Genomic DNA, 9,054 nt, shown 5'->3' on the forward strand with positions numbered 1-9,054 from the left:
TCATAGTGTCGAACAACCTTTGTACAGTTAAAGCCAGCAGTTACTACATGACGGAAACACCAACGTTATCTCTTTTATGTGTTTATACACAGGTCACGCTGATTACTGAACAAAAACCCAAAGATCAGATGTTAAACAGATTTATTTGCTCTCTCTCCTCCTTAAACATGTTTTTAATGTTAGTTATAATTCAGAATTGGCGACTGAAACACGTAGGACACATAAGAACATCAGGAAATAAAACACCGATAAATATAACCTCAGTAAAAGAAGTCAGCGGGGGTTACTACAGCTGTGTACCGGGGCCTGCGCTTTGTCGGTGGGATTGCTTGCGAGGCGAGCGGGTCTATCCCACGCTTTGCCGTGACACTGGGCAGACATCTCCGAAATCATCGAAACACTTTTGCAAAGAGGCTGTATCTTGACAAACCGACCAGACACATGAAGATTAAACCACTACATTCTCGGCTAAAAAAATATTAAAACGGTATTTGGTAACACACAAACAGGGTTTTTCAAAGCTCAGTTCTGTTAGCTTCCACATGCCGGTTGTTGTGTGCTAGAAACAATGGCCACCAGGCCAAAGCAATGGTTTTGACTCGATCAGCGTTAACCCCGCCCCCTGAGTTTGATGGGTGAGGCTGACAGATAAAATTATTTCATGATGAGAGCCAGGCGTCAGGACTGCCAAAATGAAATAAATAAATATATCATTAAATAATTAATTAAATGTGTCAATAATTAATGAAATGTGTCAATAATTAATTAAAATGTGAAATACATAAATAATTAATTAAATGTGTCAATAATTAATTAATTACATGTGTCAATAATTAATTAAAATGTGAAATACATAAATAATTAATTAAATGTGTCAATAATTAATTAATTACATGTGTCATAACTATTTATTTAATTAATTAATTCCAATTTTAATTAATTATTGCCACATTTAATTAATTATTTAATGATGTATTTAATTAATTCATTATGGCAGTCCTGGCGTTCCATAACCAAACAGTCCGGTTGTAGAAGCAAATTGTGCTGGTTAGCTTTTTGTTTTTTATAGCAAAACGCTGCAGTTTAAAATTAGGAAAATTAGTTTAAGCTTTAGTTTAGTTTAATACCTGCTTGTTAAACCCTGGGATTTTTCAAAACTACTTTCAACAGTGGTGCGCAGAAATCTGGCTGAGTATTATCTTCAGAGCTGTAAGGAAACGGGGATTGGTAGGGGAAGAGGGGTTATGGATCCGGTTTACGCCTGGTGGGTGAAATTAGGAACACAGGGATAATAAAGAAGTTGCTGTGTTCTTTGATGTAGAAAGGCATGTGATATGCTCAGGAGAGAGGGTTTAATGATTAAATTGTATGGTGTAGGAATAGGAAAAAGGATGTTTAATTGGATATGGGCTTTCTTATATGGCAGAATCATTCAAGTTAAGATAGGGACACGTGTCAAAGCCATGCAAAACAAAAAATGGAACCTCGCAGAGAAGTGTAGAAAGTCCAACGTTGTTTTCTGTTATGATTAATGATATTTTTAAAGATATATCTGATAGTTATGGTAAATCACTTTTCGCTGATAACGGAGCGGTATGGGTAAGGGGGAGGATTGTTGTCTATCTTTTTAAGAAACTTCAAGAGGGGATAGATAAGGTGGAAAAGTGGAGTTGTAAACGAGCCAAAATTTGTCAAAGAGCATAATTCAGTTGTTTCATGTTCTGAACCTGAAAGCAGGGTTTGATCTTTGCTTTCATTCTATAACACTGGGCGTGTTTTTCTACAAAGGTTTGAACTTTGAGAGTTTAAACAAGAGAGAAAAGTGTGAAAATGTTCATGCCTGTCTGAGAAAAGCGTATAAAGGTTGTAGTGAGGGGTTTTACAGCCTTAAAACATCTATAATCATTGTAAAAAATAAAGTTGACTACTTCGCAGATTTCACCTATCGCAGGTTATTTTTAGAACGTAACTCCCGCAATAAACGAGGGAGCGCTGTAGATATAATCTCACAGAAGTTAGTATCACTCTGCAAACATGTATATAACAGAGTAACTATATTTAATGTAACTCACCTGAACAGATAACACCAGCATATTTATGGAGTCTGCTGCTTTTTATCTCAGATCTTCTGCACTCAGTTAGAGATGTTTCATTTCCTGAACACGTCACATTATCAAACCAGATTTCTCCGGATCCTTCACCAAAGTGCGTGACATTAACTGGTGTTCCATAGTCCAGCTCATTACAGACTACCTGAGCGTCAGTGAAGTCCCAGCCATCATCAGAGACTGTTCTCCACGAGTTTCTGTGGTAGATTTCAACTCTTCCAGAACACAGAGTCGACCCAGCTAGCCTGACCCCTGAACACAAAACACAACGAACATGTGTGTATGTCATTGTTGTCATTATGGGTGGCTGTAGCTCAGGAGGTAGAGCAGAGCGCCTATTGATGGGAAGGTTGGTGGTTCGATTCCTGGCTTCTCCAGTCTGCATGCCAAGTATCCTTGGGCAAGATACTAACCCCAAGTTGCTCAGATGCATCCATCGGAGTATGAATGTGTGTGAATGTGGTTAGAGAAAGTGCTTGTGTGAATGTAGCATGTTGTATGCAGTACTTTGAGTACTCCGGGAGAGTATAAGAATGTATAAGAATCAGACCATTTACCATGTTGTTTTAGGTCCCAACTAGGGATGGGTGGCACCGGTTCTGACATAAACGGTAGTAACCAGACCGAAAAGCAGCGCACGTTTCGGTGCTTTATTTTCCTGAGATGTCAGACACTTTGGATTCTAGCCAATCATTTTACCTTTCCAAGGATAGTGGGCGGGCCCAGGTACGTACGTTCTTTTAGAGCAGAGCTACAGATTAAAAATGTCCAAGGCGAAGCGGTCAAAAGTCTGGCTGTACTTCACAGCAAAAGATGCAAACTCAGCAGCAACAAGTGCTTTAAGCTGATACTGTGATACTGTCAAAGGAGGTAACACCTCGAATCCGATGAAACACCTGGCGACGCATAGCGTTTTTTAAAAGCCGAGAAATGCGCCGTATTTGATAGCTTGCTGCGAGACCTCACACCGAGCACATCTACTGTGGGTGTGGTGCCTGTTATCAACCCGGAGTTAGCAACATCCCCCAAGAACCCGAAGAGGAGAGTCCTGGCCCCTAGCCCTGCCAGTGTAGCAGAAATGATGAGGATGATGATGCAGCAGCAGCCGTTCTTCTCTGCGTGAGGAGCTTAATGTTGTTCGTGTGTAATTTACGTTGAGTAGGCTAACCACGTTATTACATTAATGCATGTAAGGTGAACTAGCAAACATCATCATAGCTACATGCAGCTGTCCTCTTGTTTGATGGCAGATACTCCCTTCACCCTGGCCAAAAAGGCTAAAATGACCAAAGAAAAAGTGGAAAACAGCTAAACATGAGAGGTTTTTGGACAAAGTTTGTGTTTTTTCCATTGTTTAAGCACCGGTTCAAGCGCCATTTCAAAAGTACCGGTTTGGCACCAGTATCGGATAAAACCTAAACGATACCCATCCCTAGTCCCAACGCACCCGAGCCACAACTCAGGCCTGCAACGAGGTGTTTGCTAACAGAAAGACTGTTGCAGTTAAGGTGTGTGTGTCAGTGAGAGTGTGTGTGTCATGGCCCTGTGTCGGTGACCCAGTGTTTTTGAGTTTTGGACACTTCCCTGTGTTTCCTGTTTTACTTTGAAGGTCCTGTATTCTGTTTTACTTCCTTGTCTTGTCTAATTAGGTTCAGCTGTGTTCCCCTGTGGTGTGTCATTCCCTCCTTACCTTGTGTGTATTTATAGTGTGTGCCTGCCTGTGTTCCTTGTCGCATCGTCTGTGTAACCTGGTGTAATTTCTGCGTCTCTCTGCCCAACATTCTCCGTGCCATTTTTGCTCTTCATCCCGTGTTTCTGTGGTTTCAGGTTTGTTCTTTAGTTGTTCCCAGTTTAGGTTGTGTTTTAGTTTTGCCCTCACTTTGTTATGTTCACCTTCTGTAATAAAGCTCACTCGCATCACAGCCAGTGCAGTTTGGGTCCTTCCTTCACTACACCACATGACTGCTGCCACAGCCGTGACAGAGTGGGCCCACACTATTATTTAATTATTTGGTTTCAGTTGATGTTAAATACTTTACCATTGCTCAACCAACTTTATTAATTTTACTTCTTTTCTTTTGTGTTTTTGGAACTAATCAGTCACTAAAGCAGTGTTAACTTTATTAACCTGCTAGTGTGTGGTTTGTTTCCATATAGTGTAGTTTAGTGCATATTTCATTTCACAAGCATCAGAAAGGGGGAATCAGCACTAAGTAACAACAGGAACCCAGGGCCCCTCTCAGTAGAGACAGGTGTCACATAATTATAACATAGCTGTGTGGACAAAGTTGTTTTCAGTTTTATAGCTTAGAGAACAGTGGATGTTTTTCTCTGTGGATTACAGCTGCATTCATATTGAATAGGAAACATTTCATACCTGAACTGCTGGATAATAAAACAGATTTGTTTAATGTACAGTGCAGCCAAAAACATGTGTTTACAGTATCTGACACACCGTGCGTAATCCAAACATCTCTCACCTAAACAGATGACACCAGCGTCCTCATGATGTCCAGTCTTGTTACCGAAAGCCTCCATGATCGTACTTACGTAGAGATGTTTCAGTTCCTGCGCAGCCCAAATAATGAAGCCAGATCGGCCCGGTTCCTTCACCAAAGTGAGCTTTTGTAGTGGCTCTCAGTGCTGTTCCACAGTCTAACTGTCTGCAGACCACCTCAGCATCTTTTAAGTCCCAGGCATCGTCACAGATTGTTCCCCAGGAGCCATTGTGATAGATTTCAACTCTTCCAGAGCAGCGAGTCGACCCAGACCCAGCTAATCTGATCTGACCACCTAACAGAAGAGAGAAGAGCGTGCACAGTATTTATGTCGTGTTATTTACACCAAACTTTATCATTTAGACTCATTTTGTCAAACACGACTGACCTGCAGCAGCTGACACATAAGAGACTGTAGAAAAGAGAAATAAGGCTGATTATTCTCTGGACTGTAAAGTGAAACATGCTGAGATAAGAAAACTACTCAGTGATGTCAAATGCATCTCACAGGTAAAGACAGTGACCTGTGCTGTCTGAGGAGCATCAGAGTGAAGGACGTCAGAGTGCTGCCATCTTGTGGTTTAAATGTGCGCTTACATAATCCTAAATCTTAGCACGGAGCTTCAGATGTTTGTTTCTGGCCTTCTTCACTGTTTTTTGTAACTAAGAGTAAATGAGTTAAAAGTTGGGGGCAGGTTTTCTCTCCTCTCTCTGCCAGGTGAAATTCTTGGTGAGCTGAATTGTGGAGCTGCTCTGTTTCTGTAAAAAACCAAAGAGATGTATCAAAACGTATCTGCCTGCTCGCCTTCAACCGCATCAGCCTTCTGGAAAACTCGTGCTCGCCGCTCCTGACCCCCCTCAGTTCTGGAGAAACAGTAAAGTAAGAATTCAGACTCAGTTATCAGCATCTACGTCAGAGGCGGAGCCAGACATTTGAAACACCCGGGGCTTGGCCCAAAGAGTAGTATGCATGTGGGATTTATTTTTTTTTTTTTTTTTTGGGGGGGGGGGGGGGGGGTGTAGAAATGACTGAAAGATTAATAGGCTCTGTTCAAAAAAGAATGACTTCATATAGGGAAAAATATATATCACATGTGCAGGACACCTTAAACTAGTTTTTTAATTAAGCAGCAAGGCAGAACAAGGTCAGGGCTGTATCAAGACATGAGGACTAAACCCCAATTCAACCAGACCCAGAACTGATCCAGAATTAAAACAGGACTACAACAGTTCAAAATCAGGACTACTGAGGACTTAACCAAGACAGAACCAGAATCAGAACTAGATGATAGTAGCACTAAAAATCATCATAGACCTGCACTACACTTATTTTTTAATTCTACCAAAGTACACTATTTAGATTGAGAAAAGTTTATATAATTATTCAGCCTTGTTGTGCAAACAAGCCTGCAAAACTTAATAAATACAGAATTTGAAAAATAACAAACCTAAAAAGAAACACTAGGTACGAGATACATGAGGACCTATGATACGGTGATACTTTTGGTAAACAACCATTTGACTAACATGTGTGTCTCACCTGCTCTTGTTCATCTGTTCTGTCCTCGTTCTCCTCTCTCTCCCTCTTTGTGCTGACAATCATCAAATATACAGTTGAAACCAGATATTTACTCTTCAGATAAAAACACTTTTTTAATTGTAACATCAAATCAGACTAAATGTTTATTTTTTTAGATTGATAAATATAAAAACATATTTGTTAACTTTAAGAGTAAAGAGAGAAACTATCTGTATTTCTTAATTGTAAATGGCACCAAATTGTATTCAAACTGAGCCACACTTATGGAGCTCCACAGTTCTGTTCCTGGTGTTTTGGTTGATATCTCCTGATGTTCCCATGTCACAGAAACAGGCTCTGTGTTTTGCCTTATATGCATCCACAGGTGTGCCACCAATTTACTCACATGGACTCTACGAACCAATCAGAAGCTTCTTCAGCTCAGAATGGAATCGTCTGCAGTTTTCTTATTAATTAACAATAAATTTAGTGTACATGTACTCCTACATTTGATGAAAGTGATAAAAATAGCTCTGTCTCTCTTTATTCTGAAATTTAACTAATTCAAAATATATTTCAATATTTATCTAAAACAAAAATTTACTCTAAATTGATGTTGTACAGTAAAAATGTTTTATGTTTTCTCCCTAAAGTGTAAATATCTGGTTACAAATGTGAATATCCTGCTGTGTACTGAAACCCCTCTTGTTTTGCATAGAAATATACTGAACAACATACAAAGCATAATATATAAAATAACATTTACCTGAGTTTTTTCTTTGAAAGAAGCCTCGAATGTCCATTCTTATGTTTCAGTACATAACTGAAACCGATTTAGTCGGGGAGGGTAAGAACTGAAAATATGAAATAAACACACGTAAGCTAAGACTCTCTAAAAAAAAATAGCATTTGTTCGGCTTTTCATTTCGCCATTTGTTGATTCACTTGAAGAGCAAGTAACGTAATATTGGTCAAGTGATCAGTTTCATATCAATCTTTCGTGATGCACCGTCATATTTACATTATTTGTACGGTACGAATGATTTGCTTTGGTACCTGGTCAAACTTAAGCTCTCCTTAGTATGGCTGGCTCTGTTTCTCCAACAGCGCACTCACGGGCAGCAGCTGCCCCGCCCCCTCGCTCAGTCGCTTAGTGCCTGAGCTTGGATCATACCAATATCAGGGGGGGATTCACGCACAGTCGTAAATTCCCACAGTGTGCACTATGTGCTTCGAATATTGTGTGTACTTTTTGTTTTATACAGTTGTCAGCCAGGCATCTAACTATGAAAAAATTACACTCCAAAATACCCCGGGCTTCTGACAAAACAACCCGGGCTTAAGCCCCGTAAGCCACCCCCCCGCTCCGCCCCTGATCTACGTTCTTTGATTCCCGTTGAATGAATCTTCTGCTGTGGCTCACTCTAAACACTGAGTCACAGGACTGCTTGGAACACTGCAGATTATCTGCACAGGTCACTGTGGGCCGTCCTCACAAACACTCACCTGTTGGAGTCCTGGTTGTTTCCCTCACTGCTCCGTCAGCTTTGCAGAGCCCTCGCCTACCCTCCTCTGCACAAGTCAGACAAAATGTAACCCAGCCTCCCATTTTTGAAATATTGTAATTCATTACTGTTACTGAAGGTTACTCTCCACACCAACACCAACCAGATGTTTAAATCTTAATATAAATGAGTAACAGTAGGTGCATATTAGGTAAGGCTGCACTTTTTGCAACGACCTCGTATATAAAACAGGTCCGCAGCTCTGAAACGTAGTAAAGGGACCTCTGGCTGATACGTCGGGTTCGTGTCGGGCTCGTAGCTGAAAACTAGCTTAACTTTGTTGTGTTGGTCAACTTTGCTAGTGAGAGACAGAGAGAGGCGTTGAAAGGCTGCTCCAACGGAACTTATTGTTTCAGAGGAAACACGAACACAGCATACAGTCGAGTCTTAACAGCTTACTTACAGCTGGACTGGTCAGGCTCTCTGTTTGGCTGCAGTGGTTATTATTATATTTACATGCTTCCAGCTCCTGTTTCTGCTCCGTGACAGCTCGTACTTTTCCTTTTTCTCCCTCCCTCGCTCACAGACACATCACGGGTATGGCCCCAAAAGTTGATTCTGTTCATCTGGATGTTTTCAGGTCAGTTCCTGATCCTTAATATGCAAATTCTCATGACCTCCCAGCCCATTGTTCCTTCAGTGGGCTGGTTTCAGTCATTATGCAAATGTACTAATTATAAGATTGGGGAAACCTGCAGTCAGCTGAGACTGAAGAAGTCACTTGGATGAGTGATGAAACATTTCTCCCACTGAAAACGTCCAGATGAACAGAATCAACTTTTGGAGATTTACTTACCTGGATGACTGAGCATCAAGACGTAATAACGGGTATGGCAGTCCATTCTCCCTCCCTTCAGGGCGATGCCTGTAACACTCTGCCTGTTGCCTTCAAATCATTTTTTGAACAATAATTTTTTTAAATATTTCTTCACGACATTGTGAGACGTGAGATTGAGACACAGGCATCAGAGCCTCTTAATGTGTGTTTTGTTTGGGTTTCCACCTGCATGGAATTACTAAAAATAGAGAGGACACAGCCGAGCATATGAAACAGGAAAAGAACGATGTGTAATCCATTTATTTCAACAAAGTAACTGTATTCTGAATACCACCTTTTTAAACAGTGACTGTAACAGAATACAATTACTCATATTTTGTATTTTAAGTATGTAACGCCGGCACATGTACTCCATTACTCCCCAACACTGTTCATCTCCTCCCTATTAGCTTATTGTAATTCTTTTTTCCTGTCTGTCAAAGGTTTCGTTAAATCACCTTCAAGGGGTTCAAAAAGCTACAGCGAGGCTTTTAATCCATAGTCATGAATTCTCTCCAATCACTCAGTTGTTAAAGTCCTCGCACTG

The 9,054-nt window shown here is 40.6% G+C and overlaps 1 long non-coding RNA gene across 3 annotated transcripts; it reads right to left on the bottom strand.

Moving 5' to 3' along the window:
• Positions 1-1,020: 1,020 nt before the first annotated feature.
• LOC309706838 lies at positions 1,021-7,492 on the bottom strand. 3 transcript variants are annotated; one of them, XR_014276811.1, is made up of 6 exons: positions 6,892-7,492; positions 6,147-6,198; positions 5,131-5,365; positions 4,995-5,018; positions 4,589-4,901; positions 1,021-2,360 (listed from the first exon to the last, which is right to left on the bottom strand). It is a non-coding gene; the product is annotated as an uncharacterized lncRNA (long non-coding RNA). The 3 variants fall into 3 exon arrangements; XR_014276812.1 differs by lacking the exon at positions 1,021-2,360 and having other exon boundaries at positions 4,378-4,901; XR_014276813.1 differs by lacking the exons at positions 1,021-2,360; positions 4,589-4,901; positions 4,995-5,018; positions 5,131-5,365 and having other exon boundaries at positions 5,614-6,198; positions 6,892-6,979; positions 7,182-7,492.
• Positions 7,493-9,054: the final 1,562 nt, after the last annotated feature.

The sequence above is a fragment of the Aulonocara stuartgranti genome (assembly GCF_965226115.1).
Source record: "Aulonocara stuartgranti genome assembly, chromosome: 5".
Lineage (NCBI taxonomy): Eukaryota > Metazoa > Chordata > Actinopteri > Cichliformes > Cichlidae > Aulonocara > Aulonocara stuartgranti.